The sequence below is a fragment of the Saccostrea echinata genome, unplaced genomic scaffold (genome assembly GCF_033153115.1).
Source record: "Saccostrea echinata isolate AGI-Se365-2 ecotype Australia unplaced genomic scaffold, CSIRO_AGI_Sech_v1 ptg000041l, whole genome shotgun sequence".
NCBI lineage: Eukaryota > Metazoa > Mollusca > Bivalvia > Ostreida > Ostreidae > Saccostrea > Saccostrea echinata.
In genome coordinates, this window is record NW_026889790.1 from 2149038 (window position 1) to 2163814 (window position 14777).

Here is a 14777-nt window from a genome sequence, read left to right on the forward strand (position 1 = left end):
ACCCACTTACACAGGTTATGTATTTTTTCCTCCAATTGTTTCAACCGTTTACCTGTGCATTAAATTTTACAGTAAAGATACCCAGTGGATTTTAGAATTGTCACCTGTTTATCAGCTGATTAAGAGTAACATTCCGGAGTTGTCTGTTTCCTATTCAGTCCGATTTGGCAACGTGTTATACATTATACTGGGGTCAATTTTTGGAAATACTGTAGATCACCAAATTTTTGCGACACCTTATTTTCGAAGTAAAGTGTTGTTTGATTTTGCTCGATCAGTATTTTTCAGAAAGCATGAGCAGATCGAGAGGAGAGTTAAGACGCCCTCTTCCCCACTACGAAGTAGGTTTTTCAGGTTTGTTTAAGTTCGGGTGTTTTTTTTTGTATTTTTTTTCCTTGTCGAAAGGTATCGAGTCAGAATTTTTTTTATGAGTTTGTGTGGAACCCCACCCCCCTCCCCGAAAAAAAAAAATCCTGGATCCGCGCATGAAAAAGTACGCGGCGTTTTTATATTAAAAAAATATTAAGTTTATAAATATAACATATAATATATCACATAAAAATAAGCAGTTTGGCTTTACGTAGGTACTATCATCACACACACACAAGCTGTAATAGATTTAAATGCCTTATTTCTTTTAATTTTAAGACAGTTGTTCAAGAAATTAATGCATGATTTTGTCTTCAAATATGTAAATATCTAACATATATCTACCTTTATAATTAACCACCTATGCACAGATCCCACAAACTCGCATCTCTCTCTGTCCTATATTTTCTTGCACAGATCGGGGTTGGGGGGTGTATTCCACCCCCCGGATTTTCAGATTTTTTTAATTTCGATGTTAAAGAAACGAAAAATGACCTTTGAAACACCCCCTCCCCAGGAAACAAGGACCCCTCATTAAATGGTAATGGGAGTCATGTGTTTGAAGACGGGGTTCGTGCAGACCACGAAAAGTGCTTGTATTTTAACCAAGTCCTTGAAAGTGCTTAAACAGAAAATAATCACGTGGAAAGTGCTTAAGTTTACATGTTAAGTGCTTAAATTTTTCTAAGGTGCTTAAATTTTAATTTTGAGCTGCTAAATCAGCAAAGATGTAAGGAAGGAAAGAAAACCATGCGTTGATTAACCTTTCTTCAGCAATACCAACTAAAATATACGGAAAAAGATAAATGAGCTAAAGAGATTTTTATATAATGAGTCGATACACTTACACAAAAGAGTCAACATGCTCCTAAAACACACATATTAGGTCACAACACTTGTTATTGAAAATTGAAGTCACTATATTGAATTTTTATTTGCCTGATTGCACTGTCCAAAAGTGCTTGAAAAGGTGTTAAAAGTGCTTAAAAAATAAACTGGAAGAAAAAACACTATATGGAAAGTGTCTCCTGTTAGAGTTGATTTGGGACACACACCCTCCCCCCTTTTGACAAAAAATCCCTGGATCTGCGCCTGATTTGTTACACATATCAAGTACTTAATCAGACTAACTAAAATTAAAAAGATCTTTCTATTTGTTTTATTGCTTTATATAAAGATAAGACTTTCCTGTAAATTACACAATTTAAATCAATCACGTTTCAAAGATATTAGAAATTTAAAACAATAACTGATTTATTTACCGACCCCGCATCTAAATAACAGAGAGTTTAAAGTCAATTTAAGTATGGAAACATGAGGTTATTCAAGCTCAAAATCGGTGAAAATTAAATAACATATATCATGTTTATCTACACTCAATCTCGTGTTTTTATTTTCTAGCTCAGATACGCAATATATAGCTTTAAAATCCAGGATTTTTTTAATTCCTCAATGCAAGGTTCAAAATTTTACTATATACACTATATTATAATAGCATAATTTAAGTGCACACTTAAGATTGATACTTTGCTTGATGGGATTATATTTCCGCGAAGGAAAGTAGTATCTTGTCCACTTAACAGAAGGAGCTACCAAACTATAGGATACAAGTGGATTTTTCCTTAACATTTTATTAAAATTAATTTTACTTAATATACATTTGTAAGAAGTGACTTATGAGCAGGGCATGGATTCTGCCATTTTCTTTGTTCTTGAATGTTTTTCCCAATTAGGTCAACATACATGTACTTTACATTGTACCTCTCCCACTGCTAATTTTCCAAGATATTTTTGATTTAAAATCATATCATCATTGGATATTTTTAGACCAAATATCATCGTACATTACCAGGAGTTTTTTAACAGATATCAAATGATGAAAATCTTTAGGGGGTTTTTAAGAAAAATAAACAAAAATATAGTTTTGGTTGGTATTTCCTCAAGTACAGCATTACAAGGGATCATAAAAATTGTATTATACCTATATATATATATATATATATATATATATATTGAAGGGGGGGGGGGGGGGGGCAAGCAACGTCTAAATGAATGAATTTTTGCGTATCCAAACTTGAGCCAAAAAAACTATTCTCAGAAAAAATGGAGAAAATGGACAAAAATTGGAGCCCCCCCTCCTGACACCTTCCCCCGCGTATAACAGGCTTGTTCATTGTCTAATGAATTGGTCGATCGATGTTTGGAAATCTTTGATGAATCAAAGTTGTAAGCTATCAATTAAAGCAAAATAATAAAAATCGATGTTAAAATTACTATGTAAAACAACTTAAGTTGATATTTTTTTTAATATCGTACATATTTCTGCTTTTCAAAATGGAGAGATTATGAAGGATTAATCACCCTGTCCATTTTAAATTTCATAATCATGCATTCTTTCGGCAAGTAACAATTAATAAATATTAGGGATGTCAACGAGTACCCGGTTAACCGGGTACTCGATCGAACGCCCGAGTATCGAATACTAAAATCGCTACTCGGTTACTCGGATGTATATTTTTTTCATATTTCATCGAAGTTCATATATTTATTAAAAACTTATCAAAAAATGTTATTTAAATCTTATGCATTGTCCCTGTCTATAAAGTAATTAGCGTTACCTACGCCGAGTTAATATCCGTTATCGCCTGTGGCTATGTACATGTACATTCAGTAATTACCGTGACCAATCACTGGACATCGTACACAGCTGTTCTCACCTCTTGCGACCCTAATTTTTGGATGGCTTCAATTATTTGTTTTCAATGAACATCATTTAATTATGATCTATTAATTATCCTTATATAGATTATTTCATTAGCATCGGGCATAAGTTATTAGAAATCGAATTAGAAATTAGAAATCGGACATAAATAGAAATACCGCTACCAATTCAAAAGTGAAAACTGTAAAGAATTAATTTTGTAATTATTGGTGTATTAATTGATCAATACATGTCTTTCGTGTTTGTTTGATACATAAATCAAGTACCCAAAAATTCATTTTCGTTGGGCTCGATGTTTATGTACATGCATTATAAACGAAAGTAAACATCGATGGGGTAAACAAGTCTCGATAATATCAATAAACTTTTACAAGTATACACACTTTTTCCGAGTACCCGGGTACTCGATCGGAAAATCGTCCGAGTAACCGATTATCAAATATTGACCGATTTGACATCCCTAATAAATATTATACAATAATAGAAAAGTATATATATTTTAATCTTTACATCGTCATAAACCCTGCAAAGTTCTTCCTATGCCGTTTTGGGGAAAAAACTAGCTCCTAGCTATCGAAATATTCCGGTTTTGTTTTATTTATAGTATAAGTACATGTAACTTTAAACACATAAACCACTTTTTTTGGTTGCATGTTTAATTGTTCAGTCTTTTTTTAAATCAGAAAATACCTCTAAGCTATTGTCTTAATGGGTAAAAATTTCAAGATTTTGGCAGAAATTTTAATTATTTAGTTTATGTCAAAAAAGCCCCCCCCCCCCGTTCTATCCAGTTTGCCTCCCCAATGTCAAATACTTGCCGACGCCCCTGGAACAATCTAAATAGAAACACCCTGTGTGATGGGGAACGATCTAAATAGAAACACCTGTGTGATAGGGAACAATCTAAATATAAAGGTCCTGTGTGAGGGGAACAATCTAAATAGAAAAACCCTGTGTGAGAGGAACAATCTAAATAGAAACAACCTGTGTGATGGGAACAATCTAAATATAAAGGTCCTGTGTGATGGGGAACAATCTAAATATAAAGGTCCTGTGTGATGGGGAACAATCTAAATATAAAGGTCCTGTGTGATAGGGAACAATCTAAATATAAAGGTCCTGTGTGATGGAGAACAATCTAAATATAAAGGTCCTATGTGATGGGGAACAATCTAAATATAAAGGTCCTGTGTGATGGGAACAATCTAAATATAAAGGTCCTGTGTGATGGGGAACAATCTAAATAGAAACACCCTGTGTGATGGAGAACAATCTAAATATAAAGGTCCTGTGTGATGGGAACAATCTAAATATAAAGGTCCTGTGTGATGGGGAACAATCTAAATAGAAAAACCCTGTGTGATGGGGAACAATCTAAATATAAAGGTCCTGTATGATGGGGAACAATCTAAATAGAAAAACCCTGTGTGATGGGGAACAATCTAAATATAAAGGTCCTGTGTGATGGGGAACAATCTAAATATAAAGGTCCTGTGTGATAGGGAACAATCTAAATATAAAGGTCCTGTGTGATGGAGAACAATCTAAATATAAAGGTCCTATGTGATGGGGAACAATCTAAATATAAAGGTCCTGTGTGATGGGAACAATCTAAATATAAAGGTCCTGTGTGATGGGAACAATCTAAATAGAAACACCCTGTGTGATGGAGAACAATCTAAATATAAAGGTCCTGTGTGATGGGAACAATCTAAATATAAAGGTCCTGTGTGATGGGGAACAATCTAAATAGAAAAACCCTGTGTGATGGGGAACAATCTAAATATAAAGGTCCTGTGTGATGGGGAACAATCTAAATAGAAAAACCCTGTGTGAGGGGAACAATCTACATGTAAATAGAAACAACCTGTGTGATGGGGAACAATCTAAATATAAAGGTCCTTTGTGAGGGGAACAATCTAAATATAAAGGTCCTGTGTGATGGAGAACAATCTAAATAGAAAAACCCTGTGTGATGGGAAAAATCTAAATAGAAAAACCCTGTGTGAGGGGAACAATCTAAATATAAAGGTCCTGTGTGATGGGGAACAATCTAAATAGAAAAACCCTGTGTGAGGGGAAAAATCTAAATAGAAACAACCTGTGTGATGGGGAACAATCTAAATAGAAAAACCCTGTGTGATGGGGAACACTCTAAATAGAAAAACCCTGTGTGATGGGGAACAATCTAAATAGAAAAACCCTGTGTGATGGGGAACAATCTAAATATAAAGGTCCTGTGTGATGGGGAACAATCTAAATAGAAAAACCCTGTGTGATGGGAACAATCTAAATATAAAGGTCCTGTGTGATGGGGAACAATCTAAATATAAATGTCCTGTGTGATGGGAGACAATCTAAATATAAAGGTCCTGTGTGATGGGGAACAATCTAAATAGAAAGGTCCTGTGTGATTGTGAACAATCTAAATATAAAGGTCCTGTGTGATGGGAACAATCTAAATATAAAGGTCCTGTGTGATGGGAACAATCTAAATATAAAGGTCCTGTGTGATGGGGAACAATCTAAATATAAAGGTCCTGTGTTATGGGAACAATCTAAATATAAAGGTCCTGTGTGATGGGGAACAATCTAAATATAAAGGTCCTGTGTGATGGGGAACAATCTAAATATAAAGGTCCTGTGTTATGGGAACAATCTAAATATAAATGTCCTGTGTGATGGGAACAATCTAAATATAAAGGTCCTGTGTGATGGGAGACAATCTAAATATAAAGGTCCTGTGTGATGGGGAACAATCTAAATAGAAAGGTCCTGTGTGATTGTGAACAATCTAAATATAAAGGTCCTGTGTGATGGGAACAATCTAAATATAAAGGTCCTGTGTGATGGGAACAATCTAAATATAAAGGTCCTGTGTGATGGGGAACAATCTAAATATAAAGGTCCTGTGTTATGGGAACAATCTAAATATAAATGTCCTGTGTGATGGGGAACAATCTAAATATAAAGGTCCTGTGTGATGGGGAACAATCTAAATATAAAGGTCCTGTGTTATGGGAACAATCTAAATATAAAGGTCCTGTGTGATGGGAACAATCTAAATATAAAGGTCCTGTGTTATGGGAACAATCTAAATATAAATATAAAGGTCTGTGTGATGGGGAACAATCTAAATATAAAGGTCCTGTGTGATGGGAACAATCTAAATATAAAGGTCCTGTGTGATGGGAACAATCTAAATATAAAGGTCCTGTGTGATAGGGAACAATCTAAATAGAAAAACCCTGTGTGATGGGGAACAATCTAAATAGAAACAACCTGTGTGATGGGGAACAATCTAAATATAAAGGTCCTGTGTGATTGGGAACAATCTAAATAGAAAAACCCTGTGTGAAGGGAACAATCTAAATAGAAACAACCTGTGTGATGGGAACAATCTAAATATAAAGGTCCTGTGTGATGGGGAACAATCTAAATAGAAACAACCTGTGTGATGGGGAACAATCTAAATATAAAGGTCCTGTGTGATAGGGAACAATCTAAATAGAAACACCCTGTGTGATAGGGAACAATCTAAATAGAAACACCCTGTGTGATGGAGAACAATCTAAATAGAAACACCCTGTGTGATGGAGAACAATCTAAATATAAAGGTCCTGTGTGATGGGGAACAATCTAAATAGAAACACCCTGTGTGATGGGGAACAATCTAAATAGAAAAACCCTGTGTGATGGAGAACAATCTAAACATAAAGGTCCTGTGTGATGGGAACAATCTAAATAAAAAGGTCCTGTGTGATGGGGAACAATCTAAATATAAAGGTCCTGTGTGATGGAGAACAATCTAAATATAAAGGTCCTGTGTGATGGGGAACAATCTAAATAGAAAAACCCTGTGTGATGGAGAACAATCTAAACATAAAGGTCCTGTGTGATGGGAACAATCTAAATAAAAAGGTCCTGTGTGATGGGGAACAATCTAAATATAAAGGTCCTGTGTGATGGGGAACAATCTAAATAGAAAAACCCTGTGTGAGGGGAACAATCTAAATAGAAAAACCCTGTGTGATGGGGAACAATCTAAATATAAAGGTCCTGTGTGATGGGGAACAATCTAAATAGAAAAACCCTGTGTGATGGGGAACAATCTAAATATAAAGGTCCTGTGTGATGGGGAACAATCTAAATATAAAGGTCCTGTGTGATGGGGAACAATCTAAATAGAAAAACCCTGTGTGATGGGGAACAATCTAAATATAAAGGTCCTGTGTGATGGGAACAATCTAAATATAAAGGTCCTGTGTGATGGGGAACAATCTAAATATAAAGGTCCTGTGTGATGGGGAACAATCTAAATATAAAGGTCCTGTGTGATGGGGAACAATCTAAATAGAAAAACCCTGTGTGATGGAGAACAATCTAAATATAAAGGTCCTGTGTGATGGGAACAATCTAAATATAAAGGTCCTGTGTGATGGGGAACAATCTAAATATAAAGGTCCTGTGTGATGGGGAACAATCTAAATATAAAGGTCCTGTGTGATGGGGAACAATCTAAATATAAAGGTCCTGTGTGAGGGGAACAATCTAAATATAAAAGTCCTGTGTGATAGGGAACAAAAAATATAAAGACCCTGTGTGAGGGAAAACAATCTAAATATAAGCACAGGCACCTGAGGCGTGGAAACCCCCCCCCCTCCCCCAACTAACTAATAAAATATAAGGACTATTTTCTCGAAAAAATGTGATTTCTCGTTCAATTCTATCTCTATGTCATTCTGTGTAACTGGTTTTATTTTGCTAAGGTTTTAGAATTGACCATATACGGTATAATAAAAATTACAACCTATAAATATTAAGGCCCCGTGTGATGGGGAACAATCTAAATTTAAAGACTCTGTGTGGTCAGGCCCTGTTTGATGGGAAAAACTGTATCTGACATAATAAGAGTTACCATGTCTGATTGTCTTCAGACTGTGAAATCTTAAACCCACAATGGTAAGGACTATACACTGTGTTATAGTTGATTGTTTTCATTTATCTACGAATATACCAGTAGCAAATTCATTGAAAATTATTTATGATTTATAGTAATATCAAGTGATTGTAGGGACAGACTTAAACATTTAAATGCTTTAAAATTGAAAAAAAAGTATTTGTAAAAGAATGTTTTTAGTAAATTTGTAGTCATCATTCATTTTAAGCACTTTTTTTTTTAAAGTGATTACTAGTACTTGGACTAGGGTGGGGCCGATTTTCTCAAAGTTTGAAATGTGTCATTTGTAAATTTTGAATTTACCAGGTGGCAGTAAATAAAAAATTTACAACATGACAATTGTAAATTTTGTATTTACTGCCACCCGGTAAATTCAAAATTTACAACATGACAAATGGCTCAAACATCTCTCAGTCATATTGAAATCCCAGAAAGAATTGCTAACACTGTCTATTTCTATGTCGTCTTAAATTGAGAGATCAATGAGATAAGAATCTATGAGGCTGAAGAAACACTTACGTCATGTGCAGGGGCTGACAAATCCCATTGACCGACGCCCGGGACTAGTAAATTTTTGGGATGAGGAAGTGATTTTTTTATCAACTATTTGCCCAAGAGCAAGTGACTTTTTCAAGAAAAAAAAATAGTTTAAAGTAGACATGGTGGCAATGGGGGCTTGTAATGATCAGTTTTTGTTTTCCTACCTTTTGTAGTTTACGATGGGGCAAGTAAAAATTCAGGTAGGGCAAGTGAATTGTGACCATGTACTCGCCCATGGGCAAGTACCGGTACTATTTGTCAGCGCCTGATTTGTCGTCACCTTGATAACTGTGGATAGAACATAGAAGGGGAAATTAAATAAATTAAAATACTGCTTATAACAACATTAATATCAAGCTCGGTGGACAGCGATTAGGCTCTGACCTAGATTTCTGGAACACGTGGATATGTTTGTTAATCATCAAAGGCACTGAACCAGGAAGGAGGTCAATTATATTTACGTGATAGCAACTTCCTCTTAAAATCAATTAATTAACATGATTAAATCGGAAAAAGCTAGACGTATGATAGCATTACATTCTGGAGAGAAATCATCACCATTTGCAGATATGGTTAAATTAATTATAAAGTCATTAGAAGATCTTTATGATTTAAAGTGACTGTATTTGAAATAGGAAAAAAATTCTCAAATAAAAAGCTTTCTAGGGTATACTCATAAAAAATCTCTTTTCGGCATTAGTTGTGTATTGATCAAACATTGACCTATCTAGAATTACTGGGCCAATTTAAATCAAACTTGGCATTAAGTATCATTGGATAAAAGGAATTCAAATTTCTTCACATGTAGGAATAGATCCCCTTCCATGGGAAGAACAGAAAGGGCAAAAATAGAGGGAGGGCCCTTTAAAAAGATTAAATAATCACTGGGCTAGAAAAGATTAAATTTTTAACTTATGTGAAAGCATTCTCAAGTCATTAAATGTTGTTTAAATCATGGTCCCATGGGAAAGGATATGGCCACAGAAGGGTAAAATCGTCTTCTTAAGAACTTAAGAGCTAGCGTGGGTCTATAAATGGATTCAAAATTTTACATGCGAATATTTAGGTAATGAAAAAAAAATCTCATGAGTACCATGAGGGCCACACTGAATCATAAAAATATATAAGGATTCCTAAGTTGGGGAAGTTTTTCCCTTCAAATTTTAGACCCTGGGAGTAAGAGAAGGGGGAGGGTACACTAGTATAAATCGGGAAATAATGCATGTATATACGGGGAAAACTAGCATATTGATATGGAAACATTTCCATGATGTGAACATTTTTGTGAATGCAACTAATTCTAGCAATCAGATTTTTAATGAAGAAATTACAACTACTGCTAGGTGTACTGGAACAGTTAAAGCATTGCAAGACACTTAATTAGGTTTAGAGGTAGCTACAGCCAGTACTAGGTCAAGTAGATCGACTGTTTTTGTGACTACTATAAATTTAGACAATTCCACTAGATATACAATACCCACATTAGGTATCTTTAAGTGTAGTTAAGTTAGAATATGATAACATCACTGTAACAGACCTATCCACTCACCGTAATTTATCAGCCCAGTTTCTGGCTTCTTCCTGTCGGAATTTCATTGTTGACTTTTTGTTATGTATATCTCTTATCACACATAACTATGGAAAAACATGATCTTAAGGATTAAAAAAAAATCTTATTTTTTTGTCGATATCGACCATGAAGGTATATTTTAATGACTGGACCAATGAAAGTAAGGGTCATCATTTGGGTCAACGTTTTGTTCAACAGTATTGGCATGGAAGGAAACTAAAATTTCTGTGTATTGGGGGTGTTAAAGATTGAATCGATCAACACCCTACAACTGCATCTGTATTGAAATTTGACCATCAGTAATCTCATATTTTCAACCCACTAAAATTAATTCAGTAAATACATTATTACGTTATTTCCAGATTGTATAAAATATGTTTTATAACAAAGCGATTGTGGACATAAGTTTTGTTCATTTCGATGGAGGGAAAATACTTATCACACAACCTTTTTCCAGCGAAAGTCAGTAGTTACATAATTCTGATATTGAAGAATTTCAACCTGTATATCTCAAGGAAAAAAGGGGGTAATTTTGTAAATAAAAAGCAGTCGATAGAGCGAAGACTGCGTGAACATCTATGAACGTTTATATTGACAAAAGCTCTAGGGAGCTGTAAGACAAAGATGTCAATAACACTGTTTGTGGACGTTCATTAACACACTTCTAGGGTGTCAGGTTCCCTTGGACAGTCTGTGGCTTATTTATGGTATTACGCCGTTTCTAGTGACGATGTTGAGGTATCCTTCAGAAACACAGTTTTCAGTTCTGGTATAAATTTTCCAAAAAATCGAACTAATGAGCGCGGACATTCTTCGATTGTAGCTGGATTGTAATTCGTGGTTCGCAGACGTATTTCTAATCTTTGCAACAGGGAGTTTGTCGTTGTGTGCTGTGAAAATGCCCTAATCTACATATTGTCATCTTTATATTTTACGAAGAGGGGCAAACTTTCTTCCAATTCCTAAGCGACACTTATAAAAATTTCACCAAATTATCAAATAATCAATTTTTTATGGATTTTGACAAATGAAGATCACACTATATATTATTTAAACAACATGTGTGTGTGTGTGTGTTTTTTTTAATCCAATTCCTTCGTTAAGAGAAAGAAACCTCTTAAAAAATAAAAAGGAAAATGTTAGAAAATACATCTTTTATTTCATGCGTGCTTCAGTCTCTTTAAGCACATTGCATCTTTATAATATTCTACAGTACCTAAGCATTAAGCATATTAAGCTTTAAAAATGCTTGGAAAATGGCGATAACGAACAGTATTCAAGCTCAAAAGTCCATTGAAACAATACAAATCGGGAGCAGAGCAAGCACTGACCTCTAAAAGCATCAGAGGTGGGATCAGGTGCCATGGAGAAGTAAACATCCCCTGTCGATCGGTCACACCCGCCGCGTGCTTTTTGTCATGATCCGGCAAACGAAAAAATCCGTAGACACTTCAGTGTGTAAATAATGGTCTAACAATTAGCACGAAAAACGTCAGTCAGCATTCCACCTAATGACAGACTGTATTTGCTGACAAGGTCATTGTATCGACCATAGAACTTACGAAATGTTGACTTCAACGAGACTGTTGATATCCTTGTTTCATCAACTTGTTTGTCAATAGCTTGTCTCGTTTTAGAAATTGTTCGTACGGGGTATGCTCTTGTGTACTGTCATCATCGTATTGATACCCCTTACTACAATTTATACTGTGTACTTGTTCATATAGATATGTATGTTCATGCACCTTTTTACCTATATTTTAAACATTTTCCTTCTTATGCTTGTTTTTTTCCTGCTCATATGAGCCCTGTATTAGTAATAAAACGTATTTATATGAGGCACCGTTTTAGCTTTTGGGTATTTTCTGGTATCAGAAAAATAAAAAAAATAAAAAAGTCCAATTTTTTATATCTTTTTTGAAGTTTAGATGGATTTTTTTAACAAATAAATATTTTAAAAATTAATTTAACAAAGATGGTGATAATCAATTCCCCCTGACCTTGCATGTAAACCTGACCAAAACTGTTTTCACAAAAGTAATTCGCTGTTTTCAGGCTTGCATTATCAAGTGTTCACAGTTCAGTTTTTCAGTGGTCATAGTTATAGATAGATTTTCAAATGCAATTTTCTGACATAATAAAATCAACTTTCTAATATCAGAAAAATCAACAACAACACCCCCCCCCCCCCCCGCGTTCTACGGGCCTGGTCAAACATCCAAAAACTTCGTAATCAGAAAACACAATACACGTGTTATTATGATGCTTCAGAAATCTATTATGCTTATATTTGATTTTTACTGAATAATAATAAACTCAGTAAATATGTTATTTATTCTCTAGATTTTGTCAAATGGTACAATACTTTGATAGAGAATTAATGTGACATGATTGACAATTCGAGCAAATCTGATCCGAGCAATGGCGGGTTTAAAAAATATAACAAAGCAAAAGCAAAAAAAAAAACAAACAAACAAACAAACAAAACAAAACAAACAAACAGACAAACGAACAACCAAACAGTGAAAACTGTCAAGGAGTTCTAAAGTTTGCAAATCCTTGATATTTCCAGATTCCTCAAAGCGGATGTATAAATAACGTTATTTAGGACCCTTGTCTTTATTCCAATGCATATAGTGAGATAACAACAAAACTGAGTTATTTTTGAGTTATTTACAGCATTTTTTAATACCCTGTAAAACAGCAATGGTTGCCTATATTCAGTATGTGTTAACTTAATTGAATACTAAATCGCCTGAGTAGACATATGTTGTTTTGGTTCTCTACTATAATCAGTTTGTTCCTCGTGGACTGGATTGCCACAATAGATCTTCCTTTGAGACAGGCCTCCGTCGCTGAGTGTATTTGCTCACCTGTACTAATATCGAGAGCTGTAACATTACCGGCCCGAGGGCTGATCACCAGAAGGAATGGTAAAGGCCGAGGTATAAGCAGCGCGGTACCGGGGTTCTCTAGTGGTTGATTCCAAATAATAGAGCCGTCTGATTGGTTTACACAAACCACGTGGTTATTTAGATCACACAAAACTATACCAACTTCAGTCAGACAAATCCGAAAAGAATTGAAGTGAAAGTCATCTATGTCGTGAAATGCTTGTTGCACTAGATGTGAGGTATATTTCTGAGTGTTTATCAGTTTTATCCGGAGTTGCCCTGCTGGTGCTCTTGAGGTGAAGAAAACTACAAGCGTGTGGGAAGAGAAAGACATAGCGTTGATGCATCCATCAATATTCCACTCACGGTCCTGTTTGATAAATTCATTGCCTGCAATTTTATAGGTCATGATCCTACCCTCCGCCGACAACGCCACCTCATTGTCGTTCATATACGTCATGGCTGAACAACGAAGGCCAATGTGAACAGAATTTTGTTCGGAAAGGTCTGCGCCGAGGAGCTTTAACGTTTTTGAGGCCCGATCATAACAAACTAGTCTGTCGTCTTCAATACAAACCATAGCGCTGATGTCAATACTGGTTCCCGGCAATGGCTCTAGGAATTTGTTGTAATTATCATTGAGGACTGTAAGTTGTTTGTCTAAAAATTCAAGAAAGTCCGAGTCGTCTTCAGGTCCAGTGTCCATGGTATCATATATTATTGGGATGAAAACAGTCCTTATATAAATCTAAATAATATGTTTTGAAAGCACCTAAAGCAATGGTTCACCAGAGGTATGCTGCACTTCGCCCCAATTACTGGTCTCTGGTCCACCTTCCTCAAATAACATTGGTCACCTCTAAATGTCAAAATCAAAAACATGGAGTTTCGGTTTGATAAGATATCCGTGAACTTATTGATTAAATGCGGTCGAGGATATTTTAAGAGACAGGGTTATTTAAAAACAAACAAACCCGTAAGATTTAAATTATAATTCAAATGGGTATGGCGAATTTATTAGATGGCTTTAATTCAAATGATTTTTTAAAAGGAAAATAGTATGATTATTTTAACCCACCACGACACTTTTTCTGACATACTTGAAAATTTTACTTGCATATCTACTAGGGCTGGGTATCGGCTGGGAATTTCGTTTTACTATATACTGATATACTGCGATATTTTTAACTGTATTGTGATATGTATTGCAATATTTTCAATAAATGATCATTTCTTATTTTATTTACCTTCATTTATAAGCAGAGTGTATATAACTATGATTATTATACTTCTGTTAAAATGTTTCCTATATAAAGTTAAGAAGGTAAAATAACTATCTTTATAGTCTCAAAATTTCCACACATAGCAAAGCTATACCCCGGGGTATAGTTTTTTGCTATCCACCCCTCGGAAAATTTTCATGCCAATTTTGATTTCCTGTAATCAATCTATAGACTTATGATGTCATCCTGACTTCAGTAGCATTGTGACGTCATCAGGATTCAGCTCATTCTAGCAGTGTTATCTTATTCCAAATACTTGTTCAAGACTTTTATTATTTTTTTTTCATGTTTTTACTTTAAAACTGTAGTTTCAGGTAAATCCAACCCTCAGAAATTATGATATACATCAGTATAATAAAACGCTTATCCACTGGCTGTGACTGGGATAGCTCTTTCATCAAACCCTTGACAGGAACTATTCCCCTCGGGCAAGCCCTCG